Source organism: Anas acuta, chromosome 7 (genome assembly GCF_963932015.1).
Source record: "Anas acuta chromosome 7, bAnaAcu1.1, whole genome shotgun sequence".
Classification (NCBI taxonomy): domain Eukaryota; kingdom Metazoa; phylum Chordata; class Aves; order Anseriformes; family Anatidae; genus Anas; species Anas acuta.
Genome location: NC_088985.1, coordinates 31,333,679 through 31,348,609, shown reverse-complemented (window position 1 = coordinate 31,348,609; position 14,931 = coordinate 31,333,679).

Sequence of the window (14,931 nt, the reverse complement as noted above, 5' to 3'; positions counted from 1 at the left end):
AGTGTATTTGCATGTGGAGATGCCCACTGGTGCACAGACACTATTGCTTTATTAATCTAGCTGATTAAATCATGTTTACCTCTAGGAAGCTAGCAGGTCAGGAAGACACAAGGTTTGCTGCTGTGCAGGTATAAAGTGTATTCCATTCCTTCACCACTATTTATTTATCCCTAGTCAGGGATCTTTGTGTCTACCAAAGAACAAGTAAAAGAGGAGTAGGAGCATAGTGAAATTGAACATTATGTTTGGAAAGCTGCTTATGACTTGGTTTCCCTATTGAACTCCCCATATAAAATATAAAATGAAATATAAATTTCATGCTTTGAAAAAAGATGTTCCTTTTTTTTTTTTTTGTAAAGCATCTGCCTTTTTTTTTTCCTTAGTTGTCCTTTGAAGTATACATGTGCCTGTTATACCCAGATTATATTATAACTTTATTAGTTTTTGATAAATAACATCTATAAGCTCAAAACTAACTTCCAAAATCACATATTTATATGGGAATCCAAATTTTGAGAACTTAAAATTTGTTCATATGGATGCTCCCCTCTGAGGGAGGTACCCCTAGCACTTTAGGACATAGGCTAAAGGCACTGAGCATCATACAGTTGGTGACCCAAATATCATTTAACATGGTCTTGATGCTTAGGCTTTGGCCAGCTGACTGGTAGGCTCTCCTTAATCACCTCTATGGTGCATAACCAAATGAGCTATTCAGACAAATAAAATAGCCAAGAACACACAGGCAGCAATACTACAAATGATCATGAGTCTGGGAGAGATGCCGCAGAAAAACTACGACTTGGCAGCCAAAATTCTGATCTCCGCTAAGAAGTTTCCCTGTGGCAAGATGTCCCCTGTGCACAGCTGGATGCTGTCATAGCACACGACACAACATTGTTACAAGCACCAGGGAGAAGTGCCATTTTGCTGGTTTGCCTCCAGGTTCCTTCAGTGCTGAACTTAAATAAATAAATAAATAAATAAATAGAAACCACCAACAAACAAAAAAAATAAAACCATGCGAGAGTTCTCACCATCCAGGCTGAGAAACACAGCACTTTGCTGGCTCCTGTGGGAAAAATAATTCCCTTTAAAGCTGTCTCTTTTTTTTTTTTAAGATTTACTTTTATTTCCACAGCTTGCAGTTTAACTTGCAATAATTCATAATTATCTTAGCTTTCTGTATGAATTAATAATTTACAGTTATTGCTAGTGGGGAAAAATCCTGCTATAAATAATTTTTATTATTTAAGTTGGAAGACATACCTGGCAGCTTACTAATAGCAAGTAATATACTTAGTCAGCTTTTTCAACCTTTGTAGCTCTTTCAAGACTTTTCTTCTTTGTGCCCAAGAGTCATGCTACTAATTACTATGTAGTAAGGCAGTGTGGTAGTTAGATTCACTGAGTAATGCATCTCATTTTCCCCAGGTGTTGAAGATATACATTGTGTTTTAATCTGCTGCCATATAACCCACAGCGAGTATATGTGTGAATGTATTTATGTGTGTATATTAATAAACACAATTACCCTTTGTGGCATGTAGTGCTTTGAGGAGAAAGAGAAAAAAAAATAGAAGTTTTGCTTTTAAAAGGGTCACTCGTTTATTATTCCATTATGCTAAACTACAGCCTGCCTGGATTTAGCTGAATAACTGTGTGTGATATCCAGGTTTAAGACTATGAGGGGCTCATCCAAAGAGCTAGAATGGCTCAGGGTGGGTAGATGGGAGGCAGGGGAAGAAGAGAGATTGTGCAGTTTGGGGATCTCCTCTAAAAAAAGATGAGTTAAAAGTAATTTTTTAATTACAGTAAGGGTCTGAAATTTGTAGAGAGTTTCAGAACTAGGACATTTTATTCTGCAGCACAACATCACTCCTTCAAAACTAACATTTTGAACTATTTGCTCTTCACATTAGGAAAAAAAGCATTCATCTCTTCCAGTTCTGGGGAAAGTGGCTGAGCCGAGAATCTCCACTCCATTCCTGCTCCATGTCCACAGCCACCCCTGAGGAAAGCACACAATCTGCAGTACCCAAGCTAGCAGGTTATAGGAGAGAATATTTAGCTACGTATGGGAACAGCAGCTGAAGTGATGGCAGAAGAGGTGCCAGCAGTGCCTGCTCAGCCAGGCACCTTGCGGGGCTGCTGCGGCCTGCCTGGTAGCCTCACCCGGAGCCCACCTGGTGAGATGTCCTCCTGGCGTGCTCATCCGCTCCTGTCAGACTTCCTTCAAAACTTAGCCTAAAGAAGCACTAGGAAAAGCTGCTTTACCCTGAGGATTTAACGTGATCCTCCTCAGAACCGGCCGGGAGAGCTGTCACGCTGCGAGGCGGCAGTGGGAGCTATTCTTAGTGTTTTTGGTGGCAGGCTTTGTGTGAGCACGGTGACATTACTGACCACAGGTTAGTGACAGTAACGTCTAGCTCTGATATGTTCCATTGCTCTGACGAGAAAAGAGCATCCGCCAAGCACAATAAAAGCTGGAAAATAACTAAGGTGCTAAGTAGCACCTTGTTCTCTCTCTTCCTTCCGAGCTGGTTTTCTGTCTGCAGTCAGCACAGCCCCCAGGGCAGCCCACTGTTAGCTCCATGATCAATGGGGACGCATGCTGGCCTCAGCTTTACAAACCTAATTATTTTCTTCAGAAATCTGTCTGAAGCTAAAAGGCATCTGACAAAAAATCTTTCCTGTCCCTGGAGCTTAGAGGAATTTGGTCATTGCATGTAAATTGTGTTTATATTGACTGTTCTCACATCCTCTGCAACTGTGGCTTTGCAAAAAGCACAGTCTCTTCCAGCACAAGCTGTGAATGTTATGTATGAAGAAATCTGGTTAGTAATGATAATGCGTGTGTGTTTATACATACACAGCACACACACATAAATATGTGCTAGGGTGTGCTGGCAGGTACATGTGTGTATGTGTAAGATGTCACTGCCCGTCAGTTACAGGGTAATGCACCATTTGCTTGCACTGGGAAGTACGAGGGCAAAGCAGAGGCTGAGCAGGCTGTGGGGAAAGGAAGCAACAGCTCTTGCTTCAGTGGCTGGGCTTCACAGGCAAAGGCCTTCCTGCTTTATTAGCCTGTGCAGTAGCTCAGAAGTGTACGGGAAGCTATAAGGTCAATTTGGTCTAAGTAGCTCTTCACCTTTAACATTTATCTACTGGTTAAAAGAGTAGCCAGCTTTCATGCACTTCCCAAGCCCTTTGCCACAGCACAGCAGAGCTCTGCATCACAAAGAGGGTTCAACCCTCTTCTCTCTGGGGGCCGCCTGCATTAGTGCTGGTTCATTTTGCAGAACTGGCCAAGTCCAAGTGAATGAATGCAGGGGTCAAGAGTCTCCTGTGCAAAAGAGATCCTGAGCATGAGGTGGGCCAGCCCTGAAGGCTGGCATTATCACCATCACTGGTGGTGTTGGCAGGAAAGAGGAAAAATAACTAGCTCAGAGACAGCAACGGGCACAAAGCTGGAAAAGTTTTGAAGTGCATTTCCCAGAGAAGTGGAAAGGCAGCAGTGGAAACACAGAGGCAGGCCTGCTAGGCAGGGACATGCTTTTACCAAGTCTTGAGTCCAGTTAGAGGAAACAGCCCTGTGTGCTTGAACTCAGCCCAGGCACCTCTGTATGTTCAAGACATAACTCAAGAATTTGTGAAGGTTTGCCTCCAACAGGAGGAAATACCTGATGGCCAGGGAAGGCTCTCCTCTTCTGCGTACATCTGAAACTGGCTCCAGACTCCCCATGGATGTGTAAGCCTCCACTTAGCAGAAACAAAGTCATACCAAAAAAAAAAAAGGCAAAGAGAGAAAAACTGGAGAAAAAATGTCTCTTGGTTACAGTTCAGGCAGTAGCTGGACCACCAGGACAAAGCACAGCACCTTCCACCAGCCTGAAAGCTGTACTGGGGGCCTGGCTTAAAAAAACATTTGCCCAGCTGGCTGTCAGGGCTCCCTGTTCCCGTGCAGTAGGTGGGTGCTGGTGGCATTGAATCAATTTCCAGGCCTTCATCTAAATATATTATCTTGGATTAAACCCTGTGGAAAATTCATAATGAAAAACAAGCAAACCCCCCAGAGCAGGCATGATCTGCAAGCTGGCAAATACTGTGATTGCTTCCCACAGATTATAATTTTACCAACACCTGGGCTGAATGCACGGTGCTGATGCAACAGCCTCATGGATCCTAATGAAATAATTATGGGATAAGAGCACAAAGAAACATTCAGAGCTTGAGAGAAAACAAACAAGTGTAATGCAGGAACAAAGATACTAGATCAGCTGGAAGATGAAGAGCTTTTGTGTGGCCTTATTTATATTATTGGCATATATAAAATCTCTTCAGACCTGTATGTAATACGTTACCTATAAATGCAGTCAGTATGAAATGTTAACTGCCTGGTCTGGAGGGAATTGCTGTGGTTTTGCAGAAGGCTGAGGTTTTAAATAAAATGTCCTGCTCATCTGTGAAAGGCGAGGGGCAGAAGAGGAGTATGTGGTACCCCTGCTCTGTGCTCACCCCTACGGCTGTGGACAAACCACAAAACCACGACATAATTGCCTCTGTGTAATGTATCACTCCACACCTAATCCCCTGTAGCTTTGCACAGCCTTTTGAGTTAATGTATTGAGTTACATTTGAAATTCTCCCATGAAAGACATCATTAAATAACCGGCTTGTAGTCTTTTATTTAAAGCTGTTTGGCCACAAACATGAGGAAACACTTCCAATGGGCATCAGAAAAAGAGAAAGAGAGCTGCAACTCTGAAAGCAGGAGCAATGTGGCTCTCCTAGACAGACCTATGAAGACAGCGGGTTTCCCTTTTGAAAGACAATAGAGGTCTTGGTAGGACTGAAGGCCAGACAGATGTACCAAGAAACATGAATGTCTCTGAAGAATCCTATGACAGTGTTTAACCTGATGTTGGACAGGTCTGAATTTTTTGGAAAAAAAAAAAAAACACCATCCGTGGACTTATTCCCTCACCCTTTTCTAATGGATGAAACTCAGAGAAGATTTCTGCTCTAATACTTTGACAGCCCTCCCAGCCACTCACACTTCTAATCTCCTTCACTTCAAGACATCAGTTTGCAGGAATGGATCCCAAAGCATGCTAGCAATAGTAAAAAGTACTTTTATATATATATATATATATATATATTATTTTTTTAAATAAATAAATCAGTGCTCTCTAAACAGTGTTCTCTTTTCTATCCTTCTGGACTAGAGTCATGTAAATTAACACAAATTAAACTTACGTCTTAACTGAGCCTGTTGACTTACAATTCTTCATACTCAGGAACGTGATTAAGATCCAGAACAACTGAAATACTTTGTTTAATCAAAGGTGTCACCATTTCATAGGGACCTGCATATACTAATGGAAATGCTGTAGTAAATTTCTGCAGCCAAGTTCTTCCATTTTTAAAAATCCTGTTCAATCTTTTTCCACCAAGAGGACTTGCAGTTTTGCAGCATTTGTTTTCAACAGGAAATTTTTTACTCTCAAAAACCAAAATCTTCATATGAGTCTAAACACTTGGAAAAATAGGAAGCCCTGCCTGGGAATATAAATTGCACTTCTGTGCTTAGTCACAAATGGCTGAGTGCAATGAGATTTTACAATAAACCAGAAATGTCTGTGTTTTGTTGTGTCAATAAATGTTCCAGTGATGCTCTTAAAGACAATAAATTACTGGTAATGGAACACTATCCTCAGCATGTAGAAGTCATTTTCCACTTCCAGACATTCTCAGATTAGGTTTAAATTGCTATTAGAAAATCCTAAATGTGTTTGTTTGAAGAAAATCTTTTTAATGCCTAGAAATAATCCAGTGGCGGCTGGTTTGAGCAGAGTTAGCTGGAGTATTCCTGGGGAGCACAGTTTAGAGGTTTGGAAGGGAGCTCAGCTCCATCATATCCTTACCACTAACAGAGAGAATGATACAGAAAGATTTCACATCCTGTAATTTTTTGCAGCTGCTTGATGGGTGTGCTCAGCTGAAGAGTAATCTTGTTGTCAACCTGCTATGGAAATTGTTGTGAGAACCTGAGTTTATAATATGAGCATAACATTTGTTCCTGAGACAGCGCTCACAGGTTGCAGTTTGCAGAGCATCTCTGCGCAGTGGTTTCTCACAGACAGCCTTTGGGGCAGCATGGGTGAGCAATGGACATTGCAAGAAAGGCAGAAGAAATAAAAGGTGATCAGGGAAAACAAGACAGTGGAAAGTGAAGGAAACTGTAGAAAAACAGGACTGATATACAACCATTAATGCTTCTTGCAAGTGGAGCTGCTGGTTGTGCTGAAGATCCCCTGAAATCCGTGGTGTTACCCAGCATTAGTGTTCAGATGCTCGGCAGTGCTTGCAGCAAGGACCTGAAGGTACAAATGTTGGAGTTCTTACCCGTCCTCTTCAGAGCTTATGCTGGCAGCAGCAAAACAAAGCAGAACAAACCCTTTACTGTTTTGTTTATTTGTTTGTTTTTAAATTAAAGGCAGCTGTAGTAATGATCAGAATAGTGTATGTGTTTAGAAATTTAACAAGTTATAAAGGCTGCAATACTTTTCCTGCACTGATACTGATCCTGCACTGAAAAATAGTGAACGGCAGACATAAAGCATTAACAGGAATTCTTATATTGGCTTTCTGAGCTTTTTCAGATAGAAATCCACGAGGGATTGAGTAGGAATTTCAGAGGGGCTAATTAGCTCTGTGCCCCAAGAAAACATCACTGGAAAACTCAGATTGTACGGGCTTGGGCTTCACTATCTCACAAATGAATGACCCAAAAAACGCCGAGCAAATGGTCCTTTCCTGGTCAGTGCCCAACAGTGATTCCACATATTCAAATTCAGAATTGGATTCCTATTAGCAGAAAGTCTGCTTTGCTCCTTATTTTATTTTGGGGGAAAAAGGAAAAAGAAAAAAAAAATAAAAGTGGTGCTAGTGGCTGTATTTGCATTAGCAGTAGCAGGCTTTGCCCATGCACAAGATCTCTGGCCCATGCTGACATGACTGAAAATCAAAGGTTACAGTTCCATGTTAGAAGTCATCAAAATTGTCTGCGCTTCTTCCTATTTTCTGTCAGCATTTGGAGCTATTTTAAGTCTGCGCAGACTTAATGAGCTAAGTAATTGTGCACAGCATGCGCAGGAGCCCAGACAGAAGCAAGTGGCACTGCCAAGCCTGCAGCACTGTGAGGGCACAGTTGCCTTCCCATGGCATGGCAGGAATTAAACTGATTTCACCACCATGGTGACTTGTACCACAGTTTTGCTATGGATCCTGTTGATTCCTGGCAATGGAAGTGTTGTAAAGAAGCTCATTATGTGACTGTGTGTTAGAGAGTGGGTCTGGGGCAACTTTCTAGTAACAGTCTGTAGAGAAACTTGAAAAACAACTATAAAAGTCTTGAATATACTCAGTTAACAGAGTATTATTAAAACAGATGAAACAGTCAGAGCAAGGGTCAGTTTATGCTGGTTTCTTGCCTCTGACCATCATCAAATGCCATTGCCTTGAGGAAAACACAAAAAGCAGGGCAAGCATGTAGTGCTGCCTCCCCAGTGCTCTCTGACTCACAAATTATTCACTTTGCAAAGACTTCTCGAGGCAAAATGATGACTTTGTACCTGCCAGACATCCATGCATGAGGCCAGCTAGATGCATTTTCCATGGATGTCCTGCCTACCTCCATGGAGAAGCTGGTGTGAGGAGTGCTTTGGTGCCCTGTGCTGTGATCCTATGGGAAGGGGGCAAGGCTGTTCAACAGGATGCTTTATTACACTTGTACCTTCTTATATGCCTTTCTTTTTGTCAGTGTATCCAAATATTGATGCTAACATAACAGAGGAATGAACTTGACATGTCAGATGGTTACCAAACCTGTAATTAACTGCTATAATGGCAAGAAATTGTGAGTGGCTCTGTTTGGCATGTAGGAAAGGGGGCTGCGTAGGTGTGAGGCAGATGGTGTCAGCAAGCAAAATGCCATGAGCCTTACCACAGGTGGGGGAAAATGCAGCAAGGTCCCTTGCAGCTTTCTGTTATGGAAAAGAACATTTGCAGTATCCCTCAGACAAGTGTTGGTCCTGGCTGGAGCCGATGAGCAGTACCAAGCCTTCTCTGAGACAGGGAAGGGAGCAATCAAGCCCTTTTCCATTGCAAAGATAACTAGAAATAACAAAGCTGCTGCTGAGACATGCGTGACCTGGTCAGCACAGCCAGGTGGCCTGGCCACTTGTCACCTCTGCCAGCAGTGTCCCAGATGTGGGGCTTGCAACCTGGAGCGAGTGGAGGAGGCAGCCTGCAGAAGCAGCCTGCAGAGCCTGCGTAAAGGGCAGGGCTGGCTGCTTTCCCTGGAGAGCCTGGGGATGCTTTTTGCAAGTGCTGGGAGAGATATGTGACTGGCATTGCTAGCTCTCATCCGAACAGGGAATCCTTGAGAGGTATTATCATACAAATGCCACGCCGAGACAGATACACTTGTTCCAACCAAGAAGCTATGGACTATAAAATCTACGCTGAGCCCAGAGCTCTCCCTGACAGCCTTAGGAGGGCTTAGTTTGCCTACCAGAGATTTTTCTTTAATGTAGCAGAGTACAACACGATGGATAAAGCCAGAGAAGTCATGAAATGGAAAAATGTGATTTGCTGAGCACTGTGTTTAAAAACCTTGAAGTTCATCCATCGCTGTGCAGAGACCAGCCTGTGAGCAGGAGAGCGTTTCCACAAAGGGAGCAAAGGGATTCCTCTGCGCATGGCTGCACGGGTATTAAACATTACTGTACATCATTTCTACCTTTTTGGAAAGGAAAGGGAGAAAAGAGAGAAGTTATATAAAATCAGGATTCTTTGATGTGGAATATCTTCTTTGCCATATAATCCTGCCTTTGTATAACTTTTACCTCAATGATTTTATTTTTATTTTTTTTTAATTAATTTCTCCTCCAGTTTTTCTGTGTGAACAAAGTCAGCCACGTATGAAGTATAGAGGGCTAGTCCTTCAGTGGGCAGTTCCTCTGCCTTCGAAGCCACCTCACTGCAACTGAAGCTTGGATCCAACAGTTCATTAATCACTGAAAAAATTGCACACTTTAGGGGAGGGGATTTAGGCAGATATTCTGATCTGACAAATGTTTGGCAAACAGATGTTTGGTGTCACAGATGACACCTTCCTACCTCTGGGACACCACAGGAGGTCCCATCTGTTTAAGTCCCCACCAGCTGCATGTTACTGGAGGCATGGGCAGCATCGCTGTCCCTCTCCTTCTGCAGGATCCCATGTGCCAGGTACAGGGTGCCCATCTGCAAACCATCCACTGCTGGCACATGGTGAGAGGGAGGCAGCAGCAGCTCTCTGTAAGCGTGGGGGATGCAGGCACCATGGCCGAGCTCTGCAGCTTTGGAGCTAAAAGGCTTGTCCTCACGCTCGGCAGGTGATGCCGGATGGGGCTGGATGTTAGATCAGGCATCTGCACCTGCCAGACGCATTTTCCCTGCAGGGAGAGTCAGTCATCGTCAATATTTATAAAGCCCGGTGAGACCTTCTCACTGAAGGGCAGAAGGAGCGAAAACTGTTTCATTATTATGAGTTTCCAGCTCTTCACTGACATTTGATGAAATCATATTAACCGTAATTATATTTGAGGGGAACACGTCTAAGTTCTAATGAGCCTTTATAGTTATTCATTATCTGATTTCTTTACTTTCATTCTGCAAAGGTTTGTTTGCTTCATTCAGTTAAATTAAGGGAGAGCCCTTTTCATAACCTCTTCCCTTCAACTCGCAGGTCCTTTACTGGCCATTATGGCTCTATGTCCACAAATATTACACACACTTGCTTATTTTCTTAGCTTCTAGGGGGTCCCATCATATACTCAAAGTTACAGATAAGAATAGCTTTGTGGATAAGCACCTGTGTATTTATCAAACAAAATTCTCACAATAAGTAGGCTTTGCATTTAGTGGTATCAAATCCAGGCACTACAGATGCTTCACACGAGTTATATGCAGATTTCAAGCATAAATTTGATTTCAGTCAGTTTGAGTTCATACCCTGAATTTCAATGGGAATGGGCAGAACAGCACACTGACTTGTGCTGAAGATGAATATCTTCTCTGTCTAGTTTATTATTTAAGTCCCTGATATGGGGAAAAAAAAAGTGTTTTGGACTTTAACAGGACTGAATATCTTCATTCTTGTTTGCTTTCTCTTTCTGTGTGTTTTTCAGTCTGAGGAATCCAGGTCATACACATTTCCTGAAAGCTGCAAATTATAATATAGCTGTAATTATAATTAACTCTTTAGATTGCCTGCAGTTAAGAAGGTGAAGAACTGATGAAGGTGCTAATTGGTTTCTGTGTAACAATGTTTTTTTCCCAATAACTTTTACTTGTAGTCTCATTAAAAGCATTTTGGGGGAAATGAAGGATGTTTGAAATAATATGTTGTGAACAATCATCATAATAAATAAATAAATAAATAAAAAAGCATACAAAATATGAAGCAGAAATACTACCAGAATATTAGCAGAAAATAATTGTTCAACTTTGTATATTTTTAACTGATAAATTTCCAAAATTAAATACTGATTTTTAAAATGTGGTCTGTTGGAGCAGATCACACTTACTTTCACAGAGAAGAGACCCAAGCCAGAGGTCTGAGAACTGAACTCCTGTAAGCTTCAGGAGTTCTGGAAATTCAAACCTATAGTTACAAACCATATCTTTGGATTGATTTCGTTGTGCTTTCTCTCTGTCAAAATTATCAGGTACTCCAACTTCCACTTTTATTGTGAAAATGACCATTAATTTAGCTCTGCTAGAGCCCGCATCCACATGAAAGGAACTTTCAATAGGCTGCATCCATTGCTTATGTTTTCAAATCATAATATCTCCATAGTCTCTCCTTTCACAAGAATAAATAAAAGAGATGCAGCAAAGCAATAAAGGGAAAATCAAGGATAAAAGAAATAATTTGCAATCATAGTAAAGTCAAAGCATCGTGCTACATCTTTGTTTTTCAGATAACCCAAAACATCTTCAAAGTTAAAGGCAGGACAAATATCCATAGCAACTAATTGCATTTGCTGCACCTGCTGGCAAGTGCCGTGGCTGTGTATGTGAATACCAAAGTAAACCCCACTGCTGCAAACAAGCACAGAGCCCGACTGGAGGGGTGTCCTTGAGCACTTCTGTGCTGCCAGGATGCTTCCATTCTGCGAACAAAGCTCAGACTTCATTATATTTTTTTTTATATAAATACTCTGTGCTTTCTTTCACATTATTTTTGACACCAAAAGTATTCTCCAATAATTTCCTTAAAGAAACATTGTTGTCCTTCCTCAGCCCATGATAAGTTCAAAATCTTGGCAAAGAGATGGAGAGCTGGCAGATGGAAATTTCTGCCTCTTGATCATTTGACTATACCATTTTTCCCTCCTTCTCCTTAATGCATCTCTCCCTTCCTCTCTTCTGTTTGATGTAGGTTATATGTAACTTGGGACAGGCATTACCTCATATTATTTAGTTGTGCAATGTATAGTGCAAAGGGCTTCCAGTCCTTGACTGGAGTTTCTTCACGCTACCCCCATACTGATATTAATACATCAGTTGGGGTTTATCATTACTTTTAGCAACACCCCTCTATTATAAAGCACTGACCCAACCAGTCTGTTTCACTGCAGACTGAATACAGCTTGCTGAGTCCAAACAGCACTCCTATTAGCCATTTAGCAGTGCTGTATTTAAAGTGTTGATAAAAGCAGGAATGATATTCTGCAGGTGGAGCTCCTGCTTGAGGATACTGCACAAACAGAACATACTTGCTTTGTATGCATCACATATTGTACTTAATTTGAATTTCTTTATGAAACAAGTAATTCAGTGCCAGTGGCTGATGACATTACAAACTCCCCTCTACGTGATTTAGTGTAATTTGATTACAATGGTAACGTGCTTCTGTTCCCGTTTCTCAGGTCTATATACAGAGCTCATAGATGCAGAAAGAGGACCAGGTTTGATGCATATAGAGAAGAACAATAAGCAGAAATAGAGAATTTTTTAAATGTTAATCATTCCCTTTCTGAGTCATATAAGCCTTGCCAGGGATTGCACATAGATATATGATACTATTTAAAGCACAGCACTTTGATAATCAAACAGCACCATTAGTGAACAGATCCTCCTCTTTTTAAAATCTATGACATTTGAGTTTGTCTACAATAAATTATTTGCCAAACATTAAAGAAGCATTTCAACAAAATTATAATCTGTGTGATCTGTCATGATTCTTAAGTATTTTTGAGTGATTTCCAGTCATTCCTTTCTAATAAAGAAAGCAACACTCCTTGGGCAGATGTCAAAATTAATATTTGGATATGCTCGTTTCCAGTATATTCATGGCCACCACCTCACATCACATGTGAAATGCATTTCTGTTTCCTCTTGCTCGAATCTGCCAGTCCACACTGCAAGGTATAGGTTGCCCTGCTGCAACTGGGGCAGGGAGCAGGCAGCAGGGCAGGTGGGCACAGGGTGGGCACGGCAATGGCTGTGTTTGCTCTTCAGCTCAGCACCTGCCCTGTCCTCCCCTTCAGCAAGAAAACAGAGAAATCCCTTCAGACACGTAGCACCGAGATGCCCAGGGGCAGGCAACAGAGGAAGCACGGGGCCATCAGTGTTGATCCGTGCTCCTTCGCCCCCACTCCTCACAGGAAGGTTGCACATTGTGCTCTGGGGATGAGGCTTGGGAGCATGTCTCTGCTGGTTAATCTTCCCTTTTCCTCCCCAGTTTCCACGGAGCCATTCACAATATATTTATTGCCATTGCTATCCAGCTATAGTATTTCACCATGTGCGTATGTCAGGGCAGAGAAAGTTCAGCAGCCGAGCAGGGGGTTAAGGTCATTGCTAGTCATGGTGGGGCTGACATTTCCTGTGGTTATATCCCTCTGCCTTTTGCAGTCATAGCCAGCCATGCTGCCATAAGCTGGAATGATTCAGGCCCCATGGCCTCTACTGTTGCAGCTTAAATTCCACTAAAAATAGTAATAATAAGAGAAACTGGTGACATTTAAGCAGAAGTCTGGGTGGAGTATCAGCAAGGTTAGAAGAGAACAAACAAAAGATTATCTGGCCTTTGAAACATCCACCTTCTTGCCAATTCAAATATTGACCGGCTGCAGAATAGGAAAATCACTGCTTGCAGTAGCACAGAAATGGCTGAGTTTGCTTCAGAGATAACTCCTACAGCAAAAAATGGTGTTTGGAGGCTTCCAACAAAGGCTGTGGACTCCAAAGGAGACAAAAGGCATGTGTGCACTGAGGAGGTGGCTATCTCTGGGATGCTGTTTCAGTGTAAAATCTGGGTGGAGATGATAGACCTCGCCCCCAGGCTGCTCTGTGACATTCAGATGTGCGCAGTGGTGATACCAGCCCCCAGCTGCTTGCTTCAGGGTGCTGTGAAATGGATTGGGGAGCTCATCTGCCTGCAAAAAGGCCTCGTGCATTTGGGGTATGGCTCCCAGGGGTCAGTTCCTGACCTGTCATGGCACAGGAGAGCCACAACAAACATGTGCTGTAGCATGGGGCTGGAAGGGCAATAGGATGGGAGGAAAAGGGAGGAAAAGGCCAGGCAGGGGCAAGACCTGAAGCACCATGATGCCAATCCTTAGCACCTCACAACACCAAGTCATGGTCTTAGTATAACTGGTCTGTGGAAAGCGTGCCCAGAATCATCTCTTGTGGTTTCAGGCATTAAAAGTAGTGCTGATCAGGACTCCATCTGTTTGGGGTAGATTTAGTGTGATGAGTGGTGTTTTGCTTTGCCTTTTATATAACCTTTTGTTTTCATTGTGATTCTTTGGTACTTTGTGGCAGAAAAGCATCAAGATAGGTTTTTCTGCCTGAGATTTTGCATGTTCACTTTCTAATGCTAGAAGGCCTGTAGAGATCAGTACTGAGAACAATGAAAAATTAGAATCTGGTCCCCCTCCCACTATTAATTAAAGCTTTTTTCCCATGCTGAACAAACAGATTAGGCTTTGCCACAGCCTGCAGAGGTATTATTACCACCCTTCAAGGGAGGAGGGCAGAGGAAGCCAAGGAGGGCTGTAATTTGCTTCAGGTGAGTCAGATGAAGGGACGTGAAATCAAAAAGAGAGTAGAAAGGGCTCGGTCCTGAATCATGTGCTCCTGTCAGAGCTGCTTCCAGTAACGTGCCCGGCCACACTGGCAGTGCTGGCACAGCCGGGCCTCCCCACATGGTTACATCTCAGGGGGTCGGGTGAGCCTGGCTGAGGGGCTTCTGCTCCTCTGTCCCCAGTCTCTGTGCCTCGGTGTGCATCTTCACGTGGCCTTTGAGATCATATTTGGGATGCTAGATGTGGTTCAATGGTATTTTTGGCTGAAATAAAGGGTAAAATGAGAATTTATTGAGGAGCATCCTGAAACCTACTCTCTCTCTATATAGGTTAATTAAGGGCATCACACTAAAGGATCCCTGTGGTCCCTTCTAGCTTTAAAACTATGAACAGATAGCTTCTCTACATAAAGTTTAAGCATTTTCCTACTCTTTCCCTCCTAAAAATTACTCGTTTGTTTCTCCTTCTGAACCCTTCACCCACTTACACATGCCTCAGCTCCTACATGGAGAATCGTGCTTCTCGCTTGGCACGGACTTCTCCCGGTCATTCCCTGGTTCCCAAAGCAGATGAAGCACAGCAGAGCAGCACCAGGCCCCCAGGCGGTGTCAAACGGCTGTGGGGACCAGGTTAAATGGAAAATCTGACTCGGGCCACCCCTGCAGGTCGCGGCTCTCAGCCGTGCCATCTGCCGGCAGCCGTCCCCTCCGAGGAACGAGGTCTGCTTGCACCATCTAGTGGCTTGCTCAGACCGAGCTGAGATGCTGCAGGCAGCCCG